We start from the raw sequence: 26,463 nt of genomic DNA on the forward strand, positions 1-26,463 counted from the left end.
AAGCCAGCACAGCTTATAGTCATGACCAGTTGGACTTGCCATGGTGACCAAGAAGTAACCAGATATTTTTGGAAGACCAAGAATTCTAGGTCTCCATTTTATCCATCTGAAACAATGTTACCTTTTTAGTCTCCTCCTCTCCTTTCCCACCCAGAAGAAAACAGTAAGCACAAAGAAACCATGCAAAAAAACAGCACCAGGAAAGAAATCCAAACATGAGCTAGAGCCGTCTGGTCCCAGAAGCACTAGCAGTGAAATCCCCATGCAAAAGAGGTTCATACAGCCCCACCGCACAGACACATGTCTCTACTCCCAGCTCCCCTCCAAGTTCTGGCTGATCGTCGGGTATGCAGCCTACCTCTTATTCTTCCCTTTCACTCTAAAGCAGGTGGCCATGTGCAGGTGGCTTGAAAAGGACTAAAAGCTAAGGGGGTCAGCATGAAGGCAATGAACATGTGATAATCACACGAACACCATTTGAGGACATCAGACATGGTGTTGTGCCTCAGTGGAGGCTGAGAGATGTAATAGGGATAGAGGAGCAGAAAAATCTGTGGGGAAGACCATGAAATTGATGTCAAGAATTGAGCAAAGGTAGAGTGCAAGGAGGGCAGAAGAGGAGCATGCCAAGATATCATGTTATCTTAAGAAAGGAAGCCTTTATTGATGTTTTGATGTCAGGGATTTATTTTTTTTTACCTGTTAGAACTGGTCCTTAATACTTTTGTATCATGTAGTTCTTGATTCTGGCTCAGGATTCACGTTCTTGAGGAGGTATCCAATGGCTAGGGGATCACATCATCCCAAAGTCAAGATGCTTCTGCGTACATGGATGTTAACTGGGAGGACCCACAAGATTCCAGCCTGAACTCCATCACCCCAGGACCATTGAATTCAGCATGGCCTTCAGGAAGGCAGAAGCTCACAAGGTAGATACACGCTTGCTCTCCTGCTGCTGTTTTTTGTGTCCTGCAAGCTGCTGTTTCTGCTGTCGCCAATGTACATGCTGTTGTTTTCTGTCACCTTCACCCCTGCTGATGCTTTAGGAAAACATGAGATGAATCTGGGTGAACCACTTTTGCGCCAAGGGGGCGGGATGAAAACACATCCCACCAGAAACAGATCTCTGTGCAGCACAGCAAATGCTAACTGCTTCAGCAGCGAGGGCAGATGAGAAAAATGAATCAAAAAAGGATGACACACCCCTAGATAAAGAAATTCCCCCTACCAATGTTGGTAGCTGCTGATGGCAAGGGAATGACTATCTCTTGGACTGGAGGAGGAAGAGGGAGGTTTATCACCAGAAGTGGCTTAAGGCTCCTTACTTTGTTTCAGCCAAGAGAATAGCCAGAAGTGGCAGAAGCCCTATTTTCTCAAGAATATGACTTTAGTGACAGAGGAAGTATTTGGATGAACAATGCCACTGTGTTCCTTCCTTTCAGCACGTATGCTGCAATATCCTAATTTTACTTCAATCTAATTCCAATAGCATATCACTGAGCAGCAGATTGCAACCAGGGGTTTATAGTCTTACACTGAACACAAATGGATTGACACATTATAAACAGATCAGGCTGCAGAAAATAGAATTTTTCAGCATAGTGCCATCATATTCCTAGTACAAAAGACCTGTCAAAATCTTTTATTTTATCAGAGCTTCCATATGATTTCAGTGCATGTAATTCACATGCCACTGTGGGATTTGCAAGGCTGTAGTCTTGTCCTGTATCACATACTTGGTTCTGAAGAGATATTGTATGTCAAATAATCCAAAGCAGACACAAATCTGACATGAAAGCCATTTCAGAGAGAACTTCTAGAGGGTCAGAGTCAGGGAAGCACTGGAAAATATATGGTATGAGATCATATATAGCATGTGAAATCCAGAAGATGATAGCCTGTGTGCAATTATAATGATTAGCACATCCATTAGATTCAGAGGTACATATGTATTTGTGTGTGTCTTTAAATACAATCTATATATAAAAATATGTGTAAAATTGATAGACATTTCAGTCTATTTTTAGGTAACCAAAGGAGATTTCTCTGGATCTTTTGTATGATGAACACTTTTGGCATTTGACTGAATAAATGTTCTTTCACAGCAGTCTCCTAGTGCATAATCCCATTCATGGTTTGTCTGTTCTTCAGAGAATTATCGATGTTCCCTTATGCTCGCACTGGAGAAAAATTAGGATGTTGCAGTCCATATGCTTAGAAAAAAAATGTAATGAAGTATCATTGAAGATTTCAGTGGAGCTGTAATGATTTATAGCATATAAAATTCTATCCTATAATGAACTCATGACTGCCTGACTGAAAATTCATTTCTGTCTGGGATATAAATACTATAAAAAATAGGCTATTTGAGAGAATGTCAGCTAGTCCATTCCTGGACTTCCACAGAGCCTTGAGGAGAAAATGAAATTTGAAGAACTCTGTGATGAGCTTCAGAAAGGTTTGGCTCCAGTTTTGGGCAAAAGGTGAACTCCTTAATCTTGAACTTTCTAGCAGTATTCATAATCACGATACCTAAAACCACATCAGGTATTCTGAGGTATAAATTGTTCATTTGCACCACAGAACACATGGATATTATGATGTCACATGGTCATAAGGGAGGAATCATACTGCAGTGCACCCAAGTGATGTACTAGTAATTCTGCAAATAACGCTTGGAGACGTTACTTACATTTACCTCTTACATGCACAGATCAAATGATCGCTTTAAAAATCACTGACTCTAAGAAGAGCTACAAGCCATTCCCTTTACAACTAACTGTTTTAAGAGTTGAAAGCACAGGCCTGGGAGTCATTATTTCTCAATGCTCTTCCTGAATCTGACACAAACTCACAATTAATCCACTTAGCTTCCCTTTATCTCTCCTGGCTCCCTTGTACAACAAAACTCATGGAGCTCTTGTTTCCCACAGAATCATAAAAAAGCTTTCAAATTAAAAGAGAAAACACAGCCATGTATATGGATATGTAAATAACGAAAACAGAGACTTCAACGAGTTCTGTGTGATGAAGATCTATAAGGGTATCCTGCAGACATCAGTTCTACTGGAAGCTGGTTAGCCAGCTCTTTGCTACAGTGTCTGCTCTCCACATGCTGGTACAGCCTAGTCTTTACAGAGTGAAGAAGCCTGTGAAGCTTTCTGCACGGGTGAGATGTGTTTCTGCTAGAAGGCATTTTGTCCTCTAGCTGTCTCACAGTATCAGCTAGGCAGCAGAAAGTCAATAGAGTAGCTTTCAGTAAGGACACCACAGCAGCAGCAGGTGTTTGCTCCAGACCATGCTGTGTAGCAGGGTGGAAGTTAATCTGGTCTTGGAGATGAAGGCAATGAAAACATCAGCATGTCTACTGGTTGGCCACAGACTGGCCAAGCAGAAGCAGAAGCTTCCCTGGTGTCCCCCAGATGGCATCCCTAGCTAACCCTACTTGCATTGGCTCTTCTTGGCCAAGCCTTCTTCAACACCTTGGTTCTGAAGAAGCAGGTGAAGCAAGTCTCTCTGAGCAGCTGCCAAAGCAGCCAGGACATAAGCTGTCCTTGGCCTACAGGACTGGAGGGGAACATCCAAACGCTGCAGGTCATGGAGGTGTTTATCCCTCACAATGGAGGATGCAGTAGGTGAACACCTTTGCCCTCAGATATCTCCAGACTCCCTGATGACACCCGTATACTGCGATGATGCCCCAGTCTCCCAAGAGACACAGGCACCAAAAATAGTGAGAGGGAGCAGCTGTCCCTGTGTTTTGAGGCGATCAGTCATGTCACCTTCTCAGTCTGAGAGGAAGAGATAATGCTGGCACAAGGACAGCAAATACAGCCACACAAACAACACTGATAACGCTTGGGAAAAGAGACATTAAGAAAGGTAAGAAGAGTGGAATTCCATCAGTTACCACTTGAAGCCTGAACACACTACTCCATGAATATTTTGGGGAGAAGGGATTTTATTTTTTTCTCCTTCCTTTTTCAGTCCCTGGCCTGAGGGAAATGCCCTGGGACTGATGCTTCTGACCCACGGGTGTAAAGCTAAGGGGAAGGGGTCATCACTCCAAGCTGAGAGACGGCACCCAGTTAAACAGTCAAGGAGACAATTCAAAAAGAAATCTTTAAAACAAGCCAGCTGCGCAGAGCAGTTAGACACAGAAATATCTCTGAGGAGTCTGAGCAAAACAGCTCTTCGCATGGACACTTCATGTCCAAGTAAAAACCTGTCTAGCTTGCTTAACTCAGTAAAACATATGGTTGTTAAATATGCATCAAAAGGCAGCAATGACAACATGGTGGTTTGTTCTTCCAAAAGGGAGAGACTGGCTTGCTTTTCACAACCAAGATGACACTGCATCTGCTGCTCCGTGCTGTCTCCCCGGTGAGTTTGCTCTCTGATGTGACATGGCTTTAGCAATGCAGAGAGGCTGGGGCTGACTCCCCTTATTACAGTGAAGCTCTTCCAAGACAAGAGACAAGTAACCAGCTTAGAGGTTTTACCTTTGCAATTTAAAAATAATTGTGTTTGCATTTTACAACCCCACTTGTCCCCCAGGAGATGACTTTTTAGAATAGGTGCTTGATGCTGTTAGGTGGAGCTCAATGGACTTCCATCCTACAGGGTGGACATCCTGAGAGGGCAAGAAGGACTTTACAGGACACTGAGCTACACTGAAGTTAGTCTCGTGTTTTCACCCAGTTCTCTCTAGTTTGTGCTGCAATGTTGAGGCAGACCCTAGTTAGTGCCAGGACAGATGGTGCATCTCACTCCTCATGGGTAGCCTCAGCACAGCACATTTCTTTGGGCCACTTCACTGTCTAGGAAAGAGAATACATTTATAACCCACCCATAGGGGTAAGTCACAACCCTCTGCTCTGCCACTATCTCTGCCTGTATGATGTGCACTTCCCTTCATGCAAGGAGATCTTGAGATGGCAGCATAACAATTTTGCATTCTTCCAACACAAAAATAGCATCCTATTGCTCCTGGCAAGATGGGATGTGCATGTGAGGGATCAGAACCTCATTCCACGCATGCAATAAAACTAGCAGACTGCAGCAGATTGCAAAGTGTGTTTCTGCAGCAGGCAATTGCAGTGACACTGGATGTGGTACTGGAAGGTTGGATTTCATCTTTTGGAAATGCTCTGTGTTACTGAGCTAATTGCTGAGGAGTTCACAATTCAGATTGCTCTTTGCTTGGTAAGGGGAGTTAACCATATCTTAAACCTCCCAATCCACACTCTTTGCTTTCAGGCTTAGCAAAAATAAATGAATGAATAAATAAAAAGGATTAAGCTGTGCTCAGAAAATTCCAGTCTTGGAACAACAGGTAGGCTTTTCAAAGTCTGACAAATGTATAGATGGAGGCATAATTTGCAAGCATTGTTTCCAGTACCTGTAGCAGGGGGATTCCACAGCCTCACTTTCTGGCTGTCCTTCTTCCCTCACTATCACTTTGGCAAGGTATCAGCCACTGCTTCCTCCTTTGCCATCATGCCCTATCCTCACCCTCCTCACCTGCTTCAGCGTTACTGCTTTGATGAAGAATTCATCAGCCTTTGAGAAGAAGAAAAAAAAGTAAGGCATATTTCTCCTTAAAAACAAACCAACCAACCAAATTTATTATTGCAATCAAACCAACATCATCACCATGCTGCAAGATAATTCTTCACTAGATGAAGGAGAAAGTATGAATTAATTTGCCAAAGAATGAAAGCTTGAATATTTGTGCTAGATGTATAATGTTAGATTTACGAATATATGATCTGCCAGCATTTTAAATCTCCCATGTCATTGTGTGCCCTCCACAACTGTAAAAAAGAAAAGCGATTTGATTATGAAGAAGTTCATACAGAGAGGCAGGAAATCCAAGCTCAGACCCCTGCTCAGATATCAGCTTTCTGAGAAATCTGGGGTATGTCACTTCAGACTAAATGCACAGAAGTATTTAGAGGTACGGTTCAAAGACATTACCCTACATTGAATTCAGACTACATGGACTGCTGAGCACAGTTTAACCCAGCCATCTCCTGGCATGCGAACACTGAGCATGGCTGCACAGGGGTATTTCCAGCTGCTCCATGAGCCGTGTTCAGAGGTTGGTGTGAACCGGCTAGATACCCTTAATACCCTACAGAAAACATGAATTTTATGTCTTTTTATATTTTTTTTTCTTTTCCCCTCCCCTGGAAAAGGGCTCCAATCATCAACCAACAGATTAGCCCAAGTGATGTCCCCTGAAGACCATCACTCTGTTACCCCAGCACGTGCTGGGAGCAGCAGTTCTCCATGGCTGAAGGAAGAGAGATGCATTAAAAGAGCGAGTCACTCCCCTGGGAACCAGGCCAGACAAGTACCTATGGCACACGTACAGATGCACACGTACCTGGTAAATACTGTGGGTAAACACACAGCGTATCTGAAGCATATAGCCCTGCAAACAGGCACGACTGCTGTGGTTACTAGCTGGCTGACATGCCTGGCTAGGTAAGAGGAAGCTAACCGAACACTGCAATTCATTCATTCTTCAGCTCCCAGAAGCCCATGAAGCACGTACGGTGGTAACACATATCCAGCTAACTCCCAGAAAGTGTAGTGGCAAGGCAATATTTAATTATCTATTCAAATGTATTAGAACAACCATAATTTTTCCAGTATTCATGACTCCAAACTGACTTTTAAAATAAAGGCAGCTAAACATATTACCACTGTTTTAAAATGATGGGCTTACATACATGATCAAGTGCTACTTACATACTCAAAACTGCTGAACTGGGGACTTCAGGTATCAAACCCTCACTGAGCCAGTCTAAGTCAATGAAGTCTAATTCATTAGTCCTGATGTTCATCTTAACTGATTAACAACTGATATAAATTAATGAGTAGCTAACTAACTGGAACTACAGCAAGGAAAACACCTAATTTAGAGGCATCTTTAAATTTTACCTTCTGTACAGGCTGTTAGTTTGCATCTGCAAGCAAACTTTTCAATTTAAATTGGTAATCAAGGTACAGTCGGTTTAAGTGGCCATAGATTAAAGACTGCACTGACTTAGCTACATTTCTTTTTAACAGGGTACCTGAGTCTATCAGTGTAGATATACTCATTCAGTCTCTGAAATATAAGAGCTCTAAGTTTGTCAGGATCAATCCTTAAACAGCTTCCAATTCATTCACCAGCTTTCAGCTCCTCATGCCAAGAGAGCAGTTTTCCTGTAATAGCTTCCAGTTTGGTTTATATCACTTGGACACTATTAATCACATCAATTTATTTCCAAAATTCTTTTTCCCTTTTTTTTCCCCCTTCGTGCAAATTAACATATAACTCATTTTTGGCAGTAAAAATAAAATAGTCATCATCTGTGTTTAAAATATTTGTATCTTCTTTCTTTGGAACACCATTGAATCAGTCTTCAAACCACCACCAAAACATGAATCATTTTGTTACCATTTTGACAAAATGCTGTCCTTTAGAGCTTGTACCTACCTTTTAAAAATAATTAAAAAAAAATCTATAATGCAAGCGCATAGGTAAAAATGTGATGTTTTCAATGTCTATGTCTGAAAACCTTGAGATCATTTAGAAGCAGAACCAACTTTTACACTATGTAAACACCACATGTTTCCACAGACAGGTCTTATGGGCATAAGAAAACCTTGATGAAAGTTTTTTTCAAAGTCTAAAAAACTCAATTATTTCAGTGAAGAACTGGAAATTTTGGACTCTCAAAGGCAATTCCAACATGTTAATATATATTTGAGAAGCTTAATTCAATAGTCGATTTTGAAAACGCAACCTCTTTTTATCCTCATTTTCTTTCCATTCCAAATCTCCAATCAAATAATGACACAAAAGATGGGAAGTCTGCAGAGTTCTGTGATCAGATTCTCAAAATCTCCTCCAGGAGATACTGATTACATTTTACCAGTCGAAGCTGGACCCTAGAGTTCCAAAACATGCCTCATAATTGAATACATATTAAGTAGGTTGACCCCACAGATCAGATCAGCACACTATTTGCTTGTTAATGCTGCGAGGGCTTTAACTGCAGTTTGACCTCTTCATTATCTCCAGCTTCCCAGGGAACAGGCTCTGTCTCCAGTTCAGTCCATTTCCACCCCCCTCCGCTCAGGACATGGGCATACAAAAACATGTTGAAAACCAGATTGAAAAGAAGACACAAGAATTGAGTGCAGCGTGGTTGAGGGAAGACAGGAGGAAATATAAATGAAAAAATATAAAGAAAAACACTTTAGGCTTTCAGTTCTGATTTTCACATTAAATAAGATGCTTTTTCTTCCTTTGCCCAAGGATCCAGATTTTTGCCATATTATATAGAGGACGAAAGGCTCCTTCTTGTTCTTGGAAGACGGACTTTTTCCCCAGCCTGAAGATGCAATTTCCCAGTCCTTAGCTGGGAAGCAAACCAGGAGCCTCTGTTATGAATACACAACAATGTCAAACAGGCACACTGTCCCTGACATAAGCCTCCCTCCAGCTGCAACCTGCTATGATACTCTGTGGATGTGATCTATTTCTCCATACTGCCCTAGCCCAAACTGGCAAGGAAATAAACCAAGTTTACAAATACACATCTAAAAATTTTTTTTATATATATATATATATATATATATACAAACCACCACACACTTTAAAACCCATCTTAAGGAGCAGCTGTGTGAACTTACATTGCCTTTTTCAAATTTATTGGCAGTGTTGATGCAGTTGTAGAGAACACGGTCTCCTGCTCACCGATGAGGCAGACGAAGACGTTGGCATCCGTGCCACTCCCACTTACCATCCCAGTGTAAACCATCACCCGGTACTTCATCACTGTGGAGACATAAATTAATAAAGCAATTTCAGCAACACAATTAATTGCCATTTAAATTTACTGCATTTTCCATGGACTTGCAATTAAGTTGAAGCATTCATGCTTCCAGCTGATACTTCTGATGTATAGGCTTTTACACTTCCATGTTATCACTAGGAAAAGAAAAAATTCCAAAATAGGAAGGCCTGAATTGTTAAGAAAACCCATAAAACCCTTCCAAAGAAGGACACAAAAATGCTGTCCCCTTCAGGTAAAACCTCATGAATTGGGGTGCATAGCCTCCATGGGGCCCCAGTCCTCCTATACCCCCCTCCTGCCTTCCCAAGAGGGTCCTGATGATGGGCAGCCTTGCAACAATGTGTTTGGGGAAAACATCATTTTCAGCATCCAGGGGCATGGCAGACAGACAAAAAAGTTAAAAAACGGCCGAGCACTCAGGGACCTGAGGAACAGGTTCTTCATGTTGGCTTTATGGGAAAGGACAAGCCCAGCTGGCCCCATTTACTTGGGACCCTGATAGTGCAGGAGGTTGGATTGAATCTTGCTTCAATGTCACCTTTGAGATCTTTCTTTAAGATTTTGCTGGAAGGATTTTGAGCTGCCACCTTCCTGCCTCCACCCTGCCCTCCTACCTCGCTGGGTGAAGGATTTCCAGAAGAAATTTCACAACAAAGAACCGACCCAGAGACCAGCCTTCAAGAGAAAGACCTTTTTCTCCAGCATCAGGAAGGGACGAGAAGCGATGCTCCCCAAACCCACCTGCAAGCCCAACACGCAGATGCTGCATCTGGCCTCTGCTCAGCACAGCCGCTCCTGATGGGAAAGCACCTGCATCTGAACTCAAACAGCCCTCGCCATAGTTGATTAAAAATACATTTCCAAACCAGGTTTATTTACATTTTAATAACATCTGCAATTACAATTACTCTTCCTCTTCTGCAGAACTGCTCAGATGCATGCAGATCACAGAGTTCATCGGAAATTTCAGAAAACAGGAGAGTCATGCTCTGCAGAGTGTGGAGCCCAGTTGGGTGCTTTGGTGGAAATAAGAGAAATCCCAACGGCCACCTTGAGATATTCTGCTCTCCAAAATTTCCTCTCCAAGTACACTTAATTCTTGTCACACCAGGTCAAGACAGAAGTGACCACTTCAGGAAGCCAACACAAAGTTCTGCAGTTTTCCTTAATCAAATCTCCAGTTCAAGTACATTTAACTCAGTAAATAATTTGAATTGCTCACGCATACTGAAAGGTGCCTATGCTCTTGCACAACTCTTCTGTGCAGCTTGCTATACGTTTATACATATAGCTGCATAAATGTGCATATAATTTAAAAAAAAACTTTAAAGCCCAAAAACGATTGTTACATTTCAGTTTACATTTCAGCTTAGCTTGCTCTCCATAAGCATCCCTTCAAACCTGGCAGTTCACATTTTAAGGGAGACTAGGAAAAAAAAAACAAGTTTGAAAGAAAAATATAGCTCTGGAAACAATTGTGCTGTGGCCAGATCTCTCCCACCTCTCACCACAGAGAAATCTGCTCAGAATAAGAGCCTGGGATTTCTGAGGCTTCATGCAGCTAATGATGCATACAGAAAATACTGCAGAGAGAAAGTGCCAGAAAGAGAAGCTAATTGAATTGCATCGGTCTGCCTGTGCATCCCTTACACAAAGAGGGTTTCTTTCTATTCAGGTCCTAAGCGAGCCCCTGCATGGAGCCTGTGGTTCTCACCTGGCATGACTTCAGTCACTAGAGATCCCTCCGCAGGGAGCTCCCGCATGATCTCATTGTCGTCTTCATTTATATCTAGCCAGTGGCCGCAGTTGAATGAGTATTTTTCTTTTATCAGCGTTTTCAGCAGAGTTACCTTCATTAAACTAAAACACTGCGTGAGTTCAGAGGCTTAAAGACAAAAAAGCAACAAGCTCCTGACAGGTTTTTGCCTGGGAAGCAAGAGTATGTAGCAGCAGAGGAATAACACACATTAATAACAAGACTGTCATCCTGACTCGTGCACCACAGTGATGCATGGAGCAAAGTCTGTCATAGCTGACGGCTTTTTCTTCCTCCTTTCTCCAATTGCTCCATGGTGTTGTGAAAGTTCTGATGGATACCCTGGCTCTTAGTAATTGCTCATCACGTGCCACTGTATAAATCCACAGAGCAAATCGGGGATGGCATTTGCACCACCACTTCTGGCAGCTCAGAATCAGGGTATGCCACACGGAGGAGATACTCAGAAAATGGCAGCAAGCACGATCAAAGATCTGCAGGAGCTTCCAAAGGACTAATAAGCAAACAGTTGGGGCTCTGCAGACGGCTGGCAAAACAGGTGAAGGAAGGGTACGGTAAAGGTCTGCAAAATCACAGGCGGCATGGGAAGGCAGAGGGGGGTCAGCTATTCATTATTCCTGCCACAAGAAATACAGAACATCAAATGATGCTCGTAGAGCAAAGCTCAAAGTGAACCAAAGGACACAGCCAACCTGTGAAGTCCTTGTCAAAAGCTGTTATGGTTGCTAAAAGTTTAAATGTTCAAGGGGAAACTGGAACCTTTGAACAAATAAATGGAAGGGAAACCTACTAAATGCTTTGTGTTTAGTAGATCCATTCAGGAAATAAGTCTCCAACTGGAAATAGTCAGAAACAGGAAGAATGTTAGGGGAAAGTATCATAAATGCTTGCCCTTTCCTTACTGTTCTCTAATCACGCACTTATGCAGCACAGGAGGGAGGGTGCTGGGTGAGATGGACCTTTGGCCTGACCAATAAGACTGTTCTTCTGTTCCTGTAATAGAAAATGGAAGCCTGCCCTGACATGAGAACAAGCCTGGCATGAAATGTGTGAGGGCTGGACCAAAGCATCATTAAGGCTTCGTCTAAGCTTCAAGATGCTAAAATGGATGCCCAAGCGACAGGATTCATGTGCCATGAGCCTGATGCAGCCAGAAAACATCAGACTGGCTGTACACAGGCAGATTGATTTCAGGCATCTTCACTAGGTTTGCTTAGACTGTTTGGCCCAAAGTAAATGCCTCTTGTCTTCCCTGAACACAATTTCTATGCAGCAAAAGAGGATGCCCCAGGGAAATGCATAGCCATGGAAGGTCTAAGCATTTTTGCTCATCTGTGAACAAACTGGTAGAGATGATTGCAGCGGCCCAAAGTCTGACCAACACTTTCTTTTTGATAAAAGCCGCAGCCAGATGCCTTCTCCCACCATATGGTGAACAGAACGGTACTTGATGCCCTCTCCTGCTGACGCAGAAGGTTCAGACACAAGTTATACGACCAATATGATCAAGTTAGTGCCACTTTATTAAGGGATACACAGCAATGTATACACTAGCACAAAGCACACACATTGCTTCTAGATTGCTAATAGGCTAAAGCTGCTTGTCTATTCACTCTCCTGCACTATGATTGGTCACAGCATGGTATCCATGCTCCTCGCCTACATTCTGTTTTGACATTCTATTTTCTTATTTTTCAGTCCAACTCCTTTATCTCTTTCCCACGTGCAGTTCCTTAATAGTCCAACTCTCTTATCTCTCTGCCAGTACACAGTTTCTTTGTCTCCCTTGGCCTTGCATATGTCCTTCACAACAGCTGCAGCTTGTTACAGCTTTGGCCTGCTCGGCCTGCTATTACAACAAAGTTACTTGGTCTGGATTGCTTATAATATTTCCGTTGTCTTCCAGCCATTCCACACTCTCTCCACTGGAGAGGCTGCGCATGCTTTTGCAGTTGCCTGATAATGTAGGAGAGCAGGACCTGTCAAAGCACGTTAGAAGCATGCAAGAAAAATCTCTAAGCGGTAAATTGTGATTTATCATCACAGTTCTTTATGGCTGCAAGCAACGTGTATGTTTTAAGTGCAGAGAACATCATCCAAGCTCTGTGGCCTGGTGCTGGAAGGATGGGGAAAGGTGATTTCCACCATCGATCTGGGTTGTTGGGAGCTGCTATTTCCCATTGGTCTCGTTTCCTATACATATAGCTGGGCTGAACTGAGAGGGAGGGGAAGGAGAAGGAATTTCCTCCAGAAAACATGCAATGAATCCCTTCTCTCACGACATACTTTTGCCAGTGCTATGATGTGCTTGCTTCACATCCCATTTTCGTGTAGGATTTTCATTTCCACCCCTCAGCCAGCACCATCTGCAAAGGGAGACACCTCTGGCCGCTGCACATCAAACGCCACTGCCAGCTGGGGAACACAGCGACCCAGGACTGGCACTGCAGACCCCTGTAACCAGCCTGGCTTATCAGCTCTGCCTTCCCTTGTTGTCCCCTCACCTTATTCAGATGTCAGCCAGAAAAGGGATTTCTTTTCTCATGCCATATCCGAAGCTTATAAGATATGCCCAGATCAGGGAGCTCGATCTATAGAGGGGGAAAAAAAATGCTTTATCCATTTCTGTAAGTCAGCAAAGCATGCAGACAAAGGACACCTCTGAACATCTTTTAAGAGCCAAATCAGAGAAGAGTCAAAAGATAAAGAAAAAAAAAAAGTTCTTTAAAAGTAACAAACCCAACTCTGCAAAAGTAGCTTGACGCCTCTCTTTTCAGGAGAGGAGAGCATATAAGTTGAATCCATATGCTTTTGATCATGAGAGCTGCTTGTAACCACTCCTCCCAGTAAGAACTAAGGCCAGCTCTCAAGCTTCAGCTCTTTCTGGAACAGGGTCTGCCAAGCACAGCCACACTGCCCAGAAGGCACCTATGGCTGCTCCTGCTGCAAAGTGAGTAAATGCTTTGGCTATAGCCATCCATTAAAATCCTTTTTTTCTCAATTTTTCTCTGACCAGTCCCCAGTTAACTTTTAAATGTATTTGTTCCTAAACACAAGAAGGCCCTCCCTAACCTCCAAACTCAACATGCTGTTGAGCTCAGCCCTAAACATTCATGGAGGCTCACATCCAAGGAGGCTGAAGACCAGATCACTGAGGAGAGAAAACACCACTGCTAAATCTCCTGTAAAGAACTAATGACTGCTTAGGCACTGGGGAAAAAATAGATAAATTATTAACTTTAGAGAGGCATGGTCCAAATGGGAAGAACAGTCTAGAACATGAGTGGGGCTGTGCCTGGGGGGGATGGGGGGGGCGACTATCTGCTTGAGGAGCCACAGAGGAGATGTGGTACTTGGTACCACTATGACTTGAAGTCATCACCACTTGAGCACACAGGAGCACCAGCCCAAGTCCTGTCTGGATAAGACAAGCCGTATCCATAGGTGGGTAAATCATTTGCATCACCACCAAAGTGAATGACTACACCTCCACTTCAGAAGGATCTACTGAGGTGAAGATCTCATGCTGATGATTTTCTGTGCAGAGTTGAAGCTAATGCCCTGGAAAACACCACCAAGCCAAGCTTACCCCTTGAAGAAGATTCATACCATGAACTTGTCAGTCTGTCCAGCTTCAAAGTTGTCTGAATTGTTGTCCAGTTTCATCTCATCTGACTTCCCCTTGTCTCCACATATCTGGAAATAGATGGTGGCATCTGTCCCTGCATTCTTAATGTCACTTGTCCAGACCCACAGAGACCAGGGGCTTTCTACAGAGAAAGGTTCAAGACATTTTGTTTAAAAAATAATGTTTAAAAGTATCCTGGTAAAAAAACATAATTCTTATTATGGTAGAGAGAGCAGGATAGCGTGAAAGAAGACCAGGACAATTTATCCTTTTCTGCACAAACGTAATCAGCTGCTATGTGACATACAGGAACAAGATTGCCTAGAAGTATAATTCTGTGTTTTCATCTAAACTAAAATGAGAAATCCATAAATCACCACTTTCCAGGTGAACCATATTCTTCTGTGTTATCTATTACTAACAGGGTAGTCCAGATATGCACTCCATCTCTGTACTTTCAGCATACTTCTCCAACACCTACAAGTCTAGCTCCAAAGACCATTTTAAAGCCAGGGAAATAGTCAACTTTTGTTTTGTCAGCGAGAAAGAGTCTCCAGGTGCTTGTGTACAGTGCAATGCAGCTCCAGGTAGCACCTAAAACTTGCACCAGATGATCTGAGTCTGGAGCAAGGAGGATTATGGATACAGCCGTGTATCACTTCATCCTGAGCTAATCAGCCTTCCTGAGACTGGACCAATTACCCCAGATAAACCTTTTACAGGACTGGCTGGATCAGAGCCCATTCAGCTATCTCTAGCCAGGCTACATCGTGTGGGACAAACACGCTCAGAGCAACATAAAGATATTTTTCAGTAGTTTTTTTATCGCTTCACTCTCCAAACTAGCCGGCTGTAACAAGGTCTTTTACCATCTCATGCCAGCATAATCTTCATACAGTCCCTCTGCTGCCATCTCCTCACCTCATCCAGGGCATGCATTCTCTCTCTACTTCTCCCTCTCTCTTCCTCAGCTGCTCTCTGACCATTGGCTCTCAACCACTTAACAGAACCAGCCACAGCTGCACCTTATCTACATCAGCCAACCTGCAGCCCCTGAAGCCAACCCACAACTGTATATTATCAATGATAATTAACCCAGCTTCATTCTACTACACTTCCCTTTTTTTTAATGTTTTTAACAATCATTACAACCTTTTTACAAATAAAATTTTCATACAGTCCTCTATGAGTCCTCTACAAATACCCTTTTTTTTTTTCTTTTTAACATTTCATACCTCATGTTTTTATCAACCATCACAAACTGTTTACAAATAAACTTTTCATACAATTCGGACAACTTGTCCCTGAACTCATACTCATATTCATTGTTCACTTTTATCTTGGGCTTTTCATCTTCTGCAGGTTGATCACCTTTCTTCTTATCTGCTTTCGTAGCATCTGGGATTTTGATTTCTTCAGAGGAGGGTTCTGATGAACATATAGTGCCTTGTCCTTTCACCTCTTGGGTCACACTGGACAGTAACCTGAGTGAGCTCTCAGCAGCAGCAGATCTAGAATACAGCACTAATAAATCATCCTGTGTCCTGAAAAACTTCTTAACATCTTTGTGGTCGCCCATTTCTTCTTCAACTGCAGACACCTTCAACGAGCACATAAACACCAGCAAGAATACCACCAGGCTGAGCAGCAGCAGCAAAGGCGGGAGCCACCCGCAGCACCGCGCTGCTCCCGCACCTTCCCCCGGCACAGCCATCACCTCTGTCTAGCCGGACCCACTCTGGACCCGCCACCGCTGCAGGCTGCTGCCACATCTGGCTGTGTACTCTGCCACTATTGCTCATTGCCCTCAGTCTCTTCACTCCACGGCAGTCAGGCTTCCTTCTCTTTGATCCAACAGCTCACCTTTACCAGTGTCTGATCCAGATCCCCAGGCTCTTCCCGCCTATCTCAACATGATCTGGATCACAGGCTACCCCTGCCTGTCTCCGCTACATTGGGTCACTGCCATTAGTGTTTCAAACATCCCCCAGCACAGCCATCACTGCTCATTACATTCAGTCTCATAATCTGAAGGTACTCACACAGGGCACCAGTTGTTGCAGCTGTTTTTAAATTATTTAAATGCCTAAATCCCACCCAACTTCAGTTAGCACTAGTGTTACTCTAAGTGATATGCCCAATGGCAAAGCTATGAAATTTTTTTACTTCTTAAGCCAAGCCTTCACCCCACAGTTTAAGTGTAAGAGCAGTCTACCTGCAGCAGCTTTACCCTGGTTTTCATACCAGAGGCTGGTTGCATATCTAAAGGTGAAATTATTCCCTCTAAAGAGCCCCTCATCTGCATTCTCTATTGATAGCAACATGCTTCACTTCTGCAGGCCTTGCAGCACCTACAGGAGAGGGAACAGGCTTCTTTCCTGACTTAGACATCAGCTGAATTATTAACAAATCCTAATGAAAGAATTGCTAACCCTTTCGGTGTTCCCGAGCCCGCATGAGCACGGCTTGACCTTCAGAGCCCAGAATGGAATATAAAAATATGATGACATGCATATAAATTAGATCTTTACTGATCTACTCAACATTTGACTGTAAAAAACGAGGGAACAGCTACTCAAAAATAAGGGGAAGAGGGAACTCTCTTTTACAAAAAGTTTTGCTCCAGTTTTAGTAATATGCAAAATGTTCATGACCACTCCTTTCTGCAAAGCAAGTTTCATCTGAGCAGAAATGAACCTAAGGCAAGTTGACGTGTGGCATGTGATGCGGCAGCATGCTCTCCCTGGGGAAAAGAGCAGGGGCGACTCAGACACCAGAGACTTCTCTCATCTGTCTGGTTTGGCCTCCCTGACCTCTTGCTGAAGGAAAGGAGGAGTGATGCATGCGGGAAGCGGGGAAAGGGAACTTGTACCAGGATTAAATGCTGATAGAGGGCTGTCAGGGAGAAACCACACAGGGAGAAACATGGGCGAGCTGGGTCTGCAGCTGCCGGAGGAGTCCAGGCATTTCCCCAAATACCCATCCTCATCCTCCCAGGGTTTGCTCGGCACATTCCTCTCTTTCCTATCCCTTCACATCAAGGGATCCTGGCAACTTAGAAATTCTCTCAGAGCCAGAGCAAATATTCCCTAGGGCACAAACACCAGGGAGGGCTAGACCTAACACTACAGTTTTCAGGATAATATTCAAGATAAGGCTAGGGAGGGAGGTGGGTGGGGAATAAAGAAAAACTGAGAATAAATACAAGCTACACATTGAGCTGCAATCTGGTGGGGGAACAGCTTGCAAACACTACGCAGGGAGCCATTTCACCATGGATACCCGAAGTGAGGTTGAACCAAGCTTTGATCAGCTCTGCAGAAAGGGATGGTCCTGCATGCACAGGGAGATAGGCGAGATGACATAAAAAAAGACATAGGACTTTTCTAACTCCAAGTCTTACGCTTCTATAATCTGGCAGCTAAAGGTCACAGATTTCTCAAGGCTCATGCTCTCTGTCTATCTCCTGCACTTCGACAGCAGGGGAATTAGCCTGTCAATAACAATCAGAGCTGATAATAGAGGGTTAAAGGTTGCAGATGCTTTAGTTAAATGGACTGAGTCAGAGGCACAGTGTGGTTATAACACTGACTAACATTTAGATAAAGCTTATTTAAATGACCTGCTGTTTAAGCAGGAGCCCACGAAGCATTCAGATTAAACCGTATCTATTATCCTAATTGAAACATTCTGCTTACACATACGCGTTGGTGCAGATGAGACAGCAGCGATCCCTTTTGCTTGCTGCAAAACCAGCCAGCAAGGCTGGATGCTGGAGCTGGGTTTAGATGGATGAACATGCCCGTATGCTGCCCTGCACAGCACACAGCAGCACCCCCAGACGTGTGCCATTGCCCCCCTCTAGAGAAGAGGCTTCAAACGCAGCACTCGTGTGCCTCAGGAGGCACCACTGGCAGCTGGGCAGGACTGAGAGCTGCTTTTTCTCAAAGACCAAGAGTAAAAATGTTGAAGTTAGTGGGGAGAATTTGGATTTTCTTCCTGTTTTCCACCAGGTTTGTCTTTGTATTATATTTAGGTTTCGTTTCCATTTGGAGTAGGAGAACTTTGCTTCTATAGTGCTGAGAAACATAGCCTGGCTTGTCTGCAAAGGTGAGATACCCTAAGCCCAGTGATCCTGGGAAGGCTGCCAGGTCCAACTTCTTCCCTTAAGAATATGAGTGCAATTCTTAAAAATATTTTTAAAGTTTCACTTTAAACTCCTCAAACCAGGATGTTCAAAGCTGAAACTCATGTGGGCCTCAGTTCCCTTGAGCCTCTATGACGAGCGAGGGGAAGCAAGCAGCCGACTCAATGTGAGTGATAGAGCAAGCTTCAATTTATTACGGCGCGATTATGTCTTATATACAGTTCCAGTTAATTATGCCTACAAATCATCTGCTGATTGGCTAAGCTCTAAAGGGTTACACTTTCATACGTCCTCCTATTTGCGGTTTCTGCGGATAGCTAACTACATATATTTTTTTTCCTCTCTTGTCTACGCGAATTCCTCAAAGTTATTTACAACATTAGGCACAAGGTCAGCATGACCTTATCTCTCTTCCCTTATTAGCAAGCCTGGTAATTTTCCATTTCTAGCAAGTCTGGTAATTTCTCGCTGCGGCCTAGCTTGGTTCACTCCAGACTTATGTCAAAAGCTGTATCACACAGTCCTTCTATGGAACCGTGGCCGTTCTCTTTCATCCATTCTGCAACACCTCTACTTGACCATGGGTTGACCATGTCAGTGTTGCATGGGTGATGCTCAGGATGTTGGGAGGGTCACAGGGGGCTCCTGGGCACTTGTACCTACTTTTCAGTCTTCTCTGGCGCAGGGAGAGCATTTTGTAGAGCTCCCGCTCTATGAGACCATCTCCTTCATCTTCATCCGGCTATTTCCTACACGGGAAAGTTTGCTCGATACCAGTGAATGGGCAGTAAACCACCACCTAGGAAAAGAGACTGGGAAGCTGAGTATGAATATTCTATTATTGGCAGCCCGCAGGACCTTGATATGGAAAACTTAACTAACTGAAGCAAAGACAGAGCTGGAGATCTTGGTCCTGCTCTCAAAATCAGTTTTTTTGGATCGACATGACCTGCACTGGTTGCACAATTCCCAAATTGGAGTATAGCTAGGACCCATCTGTCCTGTTATTCCCACTTTTCCAGAAGTACATCAAAATGGGTCAGCCAAGAAGAGGGAAAACTCCACAAAGGGAAAGGAATGGGAACCGGCAACGTGGTTGCAGGAGTCACCATCATGTCAGGGTGCAGCAAGTGCCCTGTACTACACCAGTGCACGGTAGGGTTTTGTAGGAAACACAAGATACAAAAAGCCTTCAGATAACATCCCAAGCTGATTTTGCTTTCCAGGAAAACTGCATTTCCTCCCAGCTTCAGGGTAGGCAGCTGCCTCTCTCTCCACCCTCCCACTACCTTCTGCTGATCCTGTGCACAATCTCACACCACCTATTGTTCCACTACCACCCAGTAACAGCTGTGGTTAGCTACTTTTTTTTTTTTTCTCTGAGCTCCAAAGCAGCATCTAAAAACTTCAGCAAAGTCTGAGTACAGATGAAAACCTTGAAACACTCAGCACAATCCAAGACTGCATTTCTGTCCGGTCCCTTGGGCGAACATCTGAAGGTGCTTTTGGCACTGAACAAACAATAATCTCTATCCTTGTGACTGCAAAGGGGCAATCAACCCAATTAGTGAGCGATTGACTTATGCATCTAATGTGCCTTTGAGGCAATCAGCTACTACCATGCATTATGTATAGTATTGACTTGTTAAACCAAGGGTACTGTCATCCAGATAAAAGCAGATTTTTTTAATATTTATTTATTTATTTATTAATCTGTATTTTCTTGTTGGGGTCAGGTTATGGAGAGGGAACAGCCTGACAGCTGCCTATGAACAACTTAGTCTCACCTTCTCACAAAACCAGCCAGAACTGACGCCACAGTTATCATGCCCAATGGTGACTCTGCTGAGAGGGCTGAGGAGAGCAGCTATCTCCACGTTAAAGAGATCTGTTCTGGCACACTCAAATTCACCTCCTTCCAAGAAAATCTTCCCACTGTTCTTTAAGCCTTTGGAGCCATGGAGGATTATGTGGATCTTGGAGTTTGTGCCAGCTCCTCTGATATCTCCTGTCACTACAGCGACATTGTACACAATACCTGAAGGAATCAGGAATTTGGTTAGGAAGAAAAGAAGGGAGGAAAAAAGAATGAGTGTAATAATTTTTATTGGATTTACATTGAGCTCTACTGGTTTCCCACTGGTCCTTTTCCAATGGTTCCCATTGCTTTCAACGGTGCAATGCTTCATTTGGTTGTGTCCCACACATACCTCTGAGAAACACGCCATTACCTTCAGACTGTCCAAGAAAAACAGGTTTGTGGCAACAAACTCCCTGTCACATGGCCCAATGGAAAAAAGTATGGGGTTTTTATCACCATGTAGTGAAGAAAGACCAAAAAAAAAAATGAATTGGCAATTAAGTCGCTTGAGTTTGAAAGGTACCGAGCACCAAACCTGTCAGAGGATGCTGAGAGGATGGAGAAGGGTGGCTTTAAACAGTGGGGGCATGATCTGTAGCATCACAAAACTCTGGAAACTTGGGGTCAGGAGCCTATAATGCTGCTGAGGCCAGCAGGACCTTCACTGTCACTGTGAGAGCCTAAAGATCTCAGCAAAACAAGCCTTGGGAGAGGTATTAGGCCATCTGGAAAAAAGAAAAATATTTCTGAAAAGAAGTCTATATGCATAAAAGTTGTTTTTTTTCTAGCTCTAACTGTCGTCTAAGAAAGATAACACTTCTTCCTACAAACCTTGCTTCTCAGAAGGCTCACAGACAGGTATATCCTAGACCTGCGCCATGGTATCAAATAGAGAGACACCTCTAACTATAACAGTGTGTTAGGGAGCAGGTATAAAACAGTTGGGGCCCAAGCTAAGTTATTCCTTTGCTTAAATCGCCTGGAAATTTCAATAGGGACTTCGGATGAAGTAGAAACGTCAGAACTCCGTCTCTTCTAAACAATCCTCTCTTTGAAGTTTATGTTAAAAACTGCATTCAAGCATGTGTTACTGCACATATATCATCTTCAACAGAACTCGTGAGAGCAGGGGAAAAATGCACAGTCACGAATGGTAAAAAATAAGGGAAGCCTTTAGTAAATGAGTTGCAATTTTTTCCAGATTTCTTTCCCATCTTCCCCTGATTTTTCTCAACACACACATCCTGCAATCAGGACTCTGCACCCAGACTGCTTTCCTCGTGCACATGCAGGGGGAAATATGAGGGCTGCAGACGTTGAAGACCATGCAATGAAGTGAAGAACAGCTGTTATGTGCATAGACAAAGTGTTTACCTTTATGCTAATGAATAAATACAGGCAGAACACTATCCAAATAATCTTCTGCCTCATGGTAAATTCTTTTATTGGCTTTACATCCAGGTTTCTTTTAACAGAGACGTAAAAGCTGGTGGTCTCTGCTCCAACCATGTTGGTTAATAAAAAAGCCAGTTTTAGGGCTCAGCACTGCCTTTCGTGATTTGTAAAAGGATGCGCAGCTCCCCAGCCGAGAACCTGAAGTACAATATGCACTACCGTGTGGCACATTGGTGACGACTGTGGAGACAGCCGTCTACCTTCCGAAAGCTGGTGAGCGACTTGCTGAAGTACAAGCCAGACCTTTCATTTTCTGCCTGTCAGCCCCTTCTCCAGGTGATGGATCAGCGTGTAGGTCCTGCACAGCTTCCCCAGTGAGATAAGGGGGTGGGAAATGTGACAGTAGATCAGGGACCCTCATACAAAGCAGCCTGTCACCAGCAGATGGTCCACTGCAGGTCTCCCTAAGCCTAAGGCATTCAATCTTCTAAAGAAAATATGGCTAGTAGCACTAATTATGCCGTTGTATCTCTGCATTTCCCACCATGGTTTCAGCCCATGACCTTACCTGTGGCTTCAGTGCCCCCAACCAGAATGTCCCTCTGGATTTTTCCATCATCTTCATCTAAAGCAAACCAGCATCCAACTGGGAATTGGTACATGCATTTATTGACGATGTCTTCAATGATCACCTAAGAGAAAAGAAACGGTGCTTTGCAAAATAATGTAGAAAAAAAGCAAAGGTGTTATACGAGGGGGTGACAGAAGAGCAGAAGCTTGATGTGCACACCCTTACCTGATATTTAATATATTCAGTACTCAAGCAGATGCCTCTCCACTCCATAATTAGTACTGATAGAATATCAGACAATCAGCGAGTAAAAAGCCAGGCTTTTTTCTTTTCTCTTTTATCTAGTGAACTCAATCTGCATCTCTCGCAGTGTACGAGACCAGATGTCTCTGCTAGCAAGACCAGCTGGCTGGCCCGTCTTCCTTCTCTCCAGAGCCTGTTTGCTGGCTACCCCTCTCCATCAGCTGAACGGCAGCTCTTTGTTCTGCTTTGGGAACAGGCTGTCTTCTTTCTCTCTCAGTTTTAGAGCCTTGTTATAAAATGATACCAAGGAATTTTGGGACAAATCAAGACCATCAGAACAGCTTGTGTGACCTGGTAATATTGTGTTATCCCGCTCAGCTTCTCCAGGATGGAATCCTTGCAGAGACAGCCATGAAACCCTGTGGTAGGAATAGTTTCTAATTTGGAAGGATTTGGCTTTTGGACCTATTTAGATACATATTTAACTGAAACAAGCCAGGGAATAATCTTCCCCTTTAATACTAGATTAAGCCAATGTTACCTGCTTGGAGTTCATTGCACCTCCTGCTGAGGCATTTCTTACCAATATCTTATTCTGGGTTCCCGAAGCTTGCCATAGAGTTACTGCAGTATTTTAAACAAGCATTGAAGGGTACTGAAGATTTTCAGCCAGAAAAGAAGAAATCAAAATCTCTACTCACCTGTACATCTTATGTTTCAGAGGAAAAAAAAATCAAAACTATTAGGGATAGAAAGTCCTTGCCACTTTTCTCTGCCTTCTCAGCAAACAGGGAGAATCTGAAAGCTGTCTTTCCTGCTAGATTTGTGAAACCATTCTTTGGGAACCAAAGCCTCCCCTCCTGTCACTCATCCCACACTGTGCTGTTGCCTGTGGTATTGCCAATTCTTGTTGTACCTCCGTGGATACAGACAGCAGTGTCTGCTAGGGCTGGAACTATCAGCATGAGAGAGCAGTGCTGTGGTGGAATGTTAAGAGTCTAAAATATGTGAGGTTCAGGAGAAATAGCAACACTCGGATTACCTTCTATCGGATTACCTTCTACCAGCTGATCCTCTTTGGGTTCCTGTTAATATGTTTATTCATATATTTTTAGAGGTGGAAAACCAGCTCTGAGTATACGCCATGCTGAAAACACAAGAAACATGAGAAGAATTTCCAATGATGCTTAGCAGGTTCATCCAGGAGTGACAATTGCTGGAGTCTCCAAGTATTACAGTAAATTACAGAAAAACATCTACCATCAGTAGACAATAAGCGGGATGTTTCAGCTAATTCCTCCAAGCTTCCAGTTGAACTTGCAAAGCAGAAGCTTCCTTTTACTTAATCACAAACATCTCCGCGATTCCTGTAGCAGAACACAGGATGGGTGTGTTGGCTGCAACTAGTCCCTACTTCAGGCTTTGGGACTTAAGCAACCTAACCATCAAAAATCATGGCAGGCAGACTTCATCTGTAAGGTGAGAATGTGGCTCCTTTTCCAAGGTTTCCATCCCCCTACACCATTTATTACAGGGGGCACAACATCCCTCTCTTTCATCTGCTGCATTTTCCATGGACAACCGACACCATAACTCTTAGTGCAGCATATGGTGATGGTGGGAGAGCATGTGCTAATGTTTGCATTTCTAATACATCAAACCACCCTGTTATCTAGGATTTACAAGTTTGGGGTCAGATCTTCAGTGGATTAAAGCCAGCTGGGTTGAACTACACCAGCAGAGAAAAGAAAATGGGATTAGAGGAAAGAGCCATCGATTTGACCTTTTAAAATATTCCTTCAACCATTTCCCTAAAAGCTGCAATACCTTCACACTTTAGAGCAGGAGATTAAAATGAGGAGGAAAGTGGAAGAAAGGGATCTTTGTGGCAGGTATCTCTTGCTGTGCCAATGATAAATCACTTAAATTTGGCCAAGCTGTAAGTCTTTGCAAATTTCCAGCGTGAACAGACTCAACAGATATTTCTCAGACTCTGGTATCTTTACCATCTTGTTAATGAGTTAAGTCAACAGAGTGAGAGGGGGCTTGTAGGCTCCAGCTTGGAGCATTCCCCCTCATCTGTCAAAGAAACTGCAGTCACTGAGACAGAAGTATTAGAGCAGGCAAATTCAAGTCTTTAACAACCACATTTTCTCACTTCCACATTTGCCTGAGATACTCAACGACTTACCCTAACCCAGAATGTCCCTCATTTCCTACCTACCCAATGTGAATCTGCTGCACCTGGTTGAGATGCACTGCGCTGGTGCACACCAGGCTGCTGCCAGCGCTCCACCAGCCCCACCATGCTCTGCAGAAAAAAGCAAACCCTAGAGAAGATATTGCTGGAAAGGTGAAAACTTGATTTGTGCCTTTCTTGGTAATGAGGTACTTGTACCACCAGCAAACATCCTTGCATTTCTCGGCATCAGACCACCAAGAGGGTAAGTGAGACATTTTGATCCCACCACATGCTTATGTTAAATGTTTCAGGAGTAACTAACCTTTGCAAGGAACCAGCCAGCAGAGCCACCCTTGTTATTATGCCCTATATTAATTTTCCTTAACCTTCCCAAATTCGGAGCATCGAGTGTGAACTTGTACTCTGCTCCCTTTTCAAAGTTGTCTTTGTCATTGTCCAGTTTCCTCACATCTGAGAAAAAAAATAAATGGAGAAAAAACAGGGAGGAAAGGGTTACTGGCACATGCATGTTTGTAAGTGAAGAAATATTTAGGAATATCACCACTGACGGAATCAAATATTCTCCAGCTACCAGCTCTCTGCAACCAGGATTCAAGGTAAAGGCAGAAGACTTTATATTCTAATAAAAAAGGTACCTTTTCTTGAGCACAAGAGACCAGGATTTTCACTCTAATGTCACAGTTACTTACAGATCTCAGAGTTTTCAGAATATATATCCAGATGGCATCTTTTTTTCATACCAACCACATTTCCCTTTTATTTTCAATGTCTTTAAAAAATCTCCAAATTGTTTAAAAAAGGCTTTGGTCGCGAGCTGTAGATTTTGACATTTCAGGACACAGGATTCTTTGCTGCATCACACAGGGAGGATTTATTTTCAAATTAGGACCCTACCAGGGCTGTTGGCTTTTCTTTATCTTGCAGGAGCTTGCCTTTATGAAAAGTATTAAAGCACTGACCACAGTTGCAACCAACGCTGTTCCCATGCGAGTGATGCTGCGAGCAGGATTGAACCCACCCAAGGCACCAGTGCAGGGGAAAGTGTCAGAGGGTAAATTCATCCCACTTACCTTAGGAAGGGGATGAATGATTTTCTAGGGGTGCTATTTCTCTGTGTAGATATGACAGAGTGCACAGACACTCAGCTCAGATTTAGACTCCCACCTGTAGAAGAATGGCTGCAGAAGCATGGCCTTAGAATCTCTGAAGATCTGCACAGTCCAGGCCTGGTATTAGAATAGGCCTGTAATCAGAATTGTACTGAAGTTGCTGTGCTGAAGTTAACAAGAAAGGTAGCCTTGAGCTATTCTTGAATCCTGAGACCAAGTAATTATGTTGTGCCAACAGGCCGTGGCTGTAACAAGCTACAGCTGCTGGGAAAGCAGGTGCAGGGCCAAGAAAGATAGGGACCGGTATGGGAAAATAGGGAATAACAAACTACAAGGCTGAAGCACAGCAACACAATTAGCTACATGGATAGAATGCTTATTTTAGTCATGATAATTAGGGGTGTGAGAACCGCGCGTGTTTAGAGACTACTAACCAATTATATTTCTGCTTTACGAATATGCATGTGTATCGGTTCTATATAAGTAGTGTTAGAAACTAATAAAGTTGAGCAAGATGCATAACTCATATTGAGTGTCTTCTTGACTCCGGCGAACCCTTCTTCCAACATTTGGTGCCCGAATGATGGGAAAGCTGGTAATTGCTGGAAAAACTCTGCCTTTGCATCGCGACGGTGGCCTTTGCAAAATTGAGAGTCGCTGTGAAGAGTTCG

General features: G+C 43.4%; 1 pseudogene; it reads right to left on the bottom strand.

Annotated features, from left to right (window-relative positions):
• Positions 1–26,463, bottom strand: part of LOC119140700 — a 145,805-nt pseudogene that overhangs the window by 98,912 nt on the left and 20,430 nt on the right.

This window comes from Falco rusticolus, chromosome W, assembly GCF_015220075.1.
Source record: "Falco rusticolus isolate bFalRus1 chromosome W, bFalRus1.pri, whole genome shotgun sequence".
Taxonomy (NCBI): domain Eukaryota; kingdom Metazoa; phylum Chordata; class Aves; order Falconiformes; family Falconidae; genus Falco; species Falco rusticolus.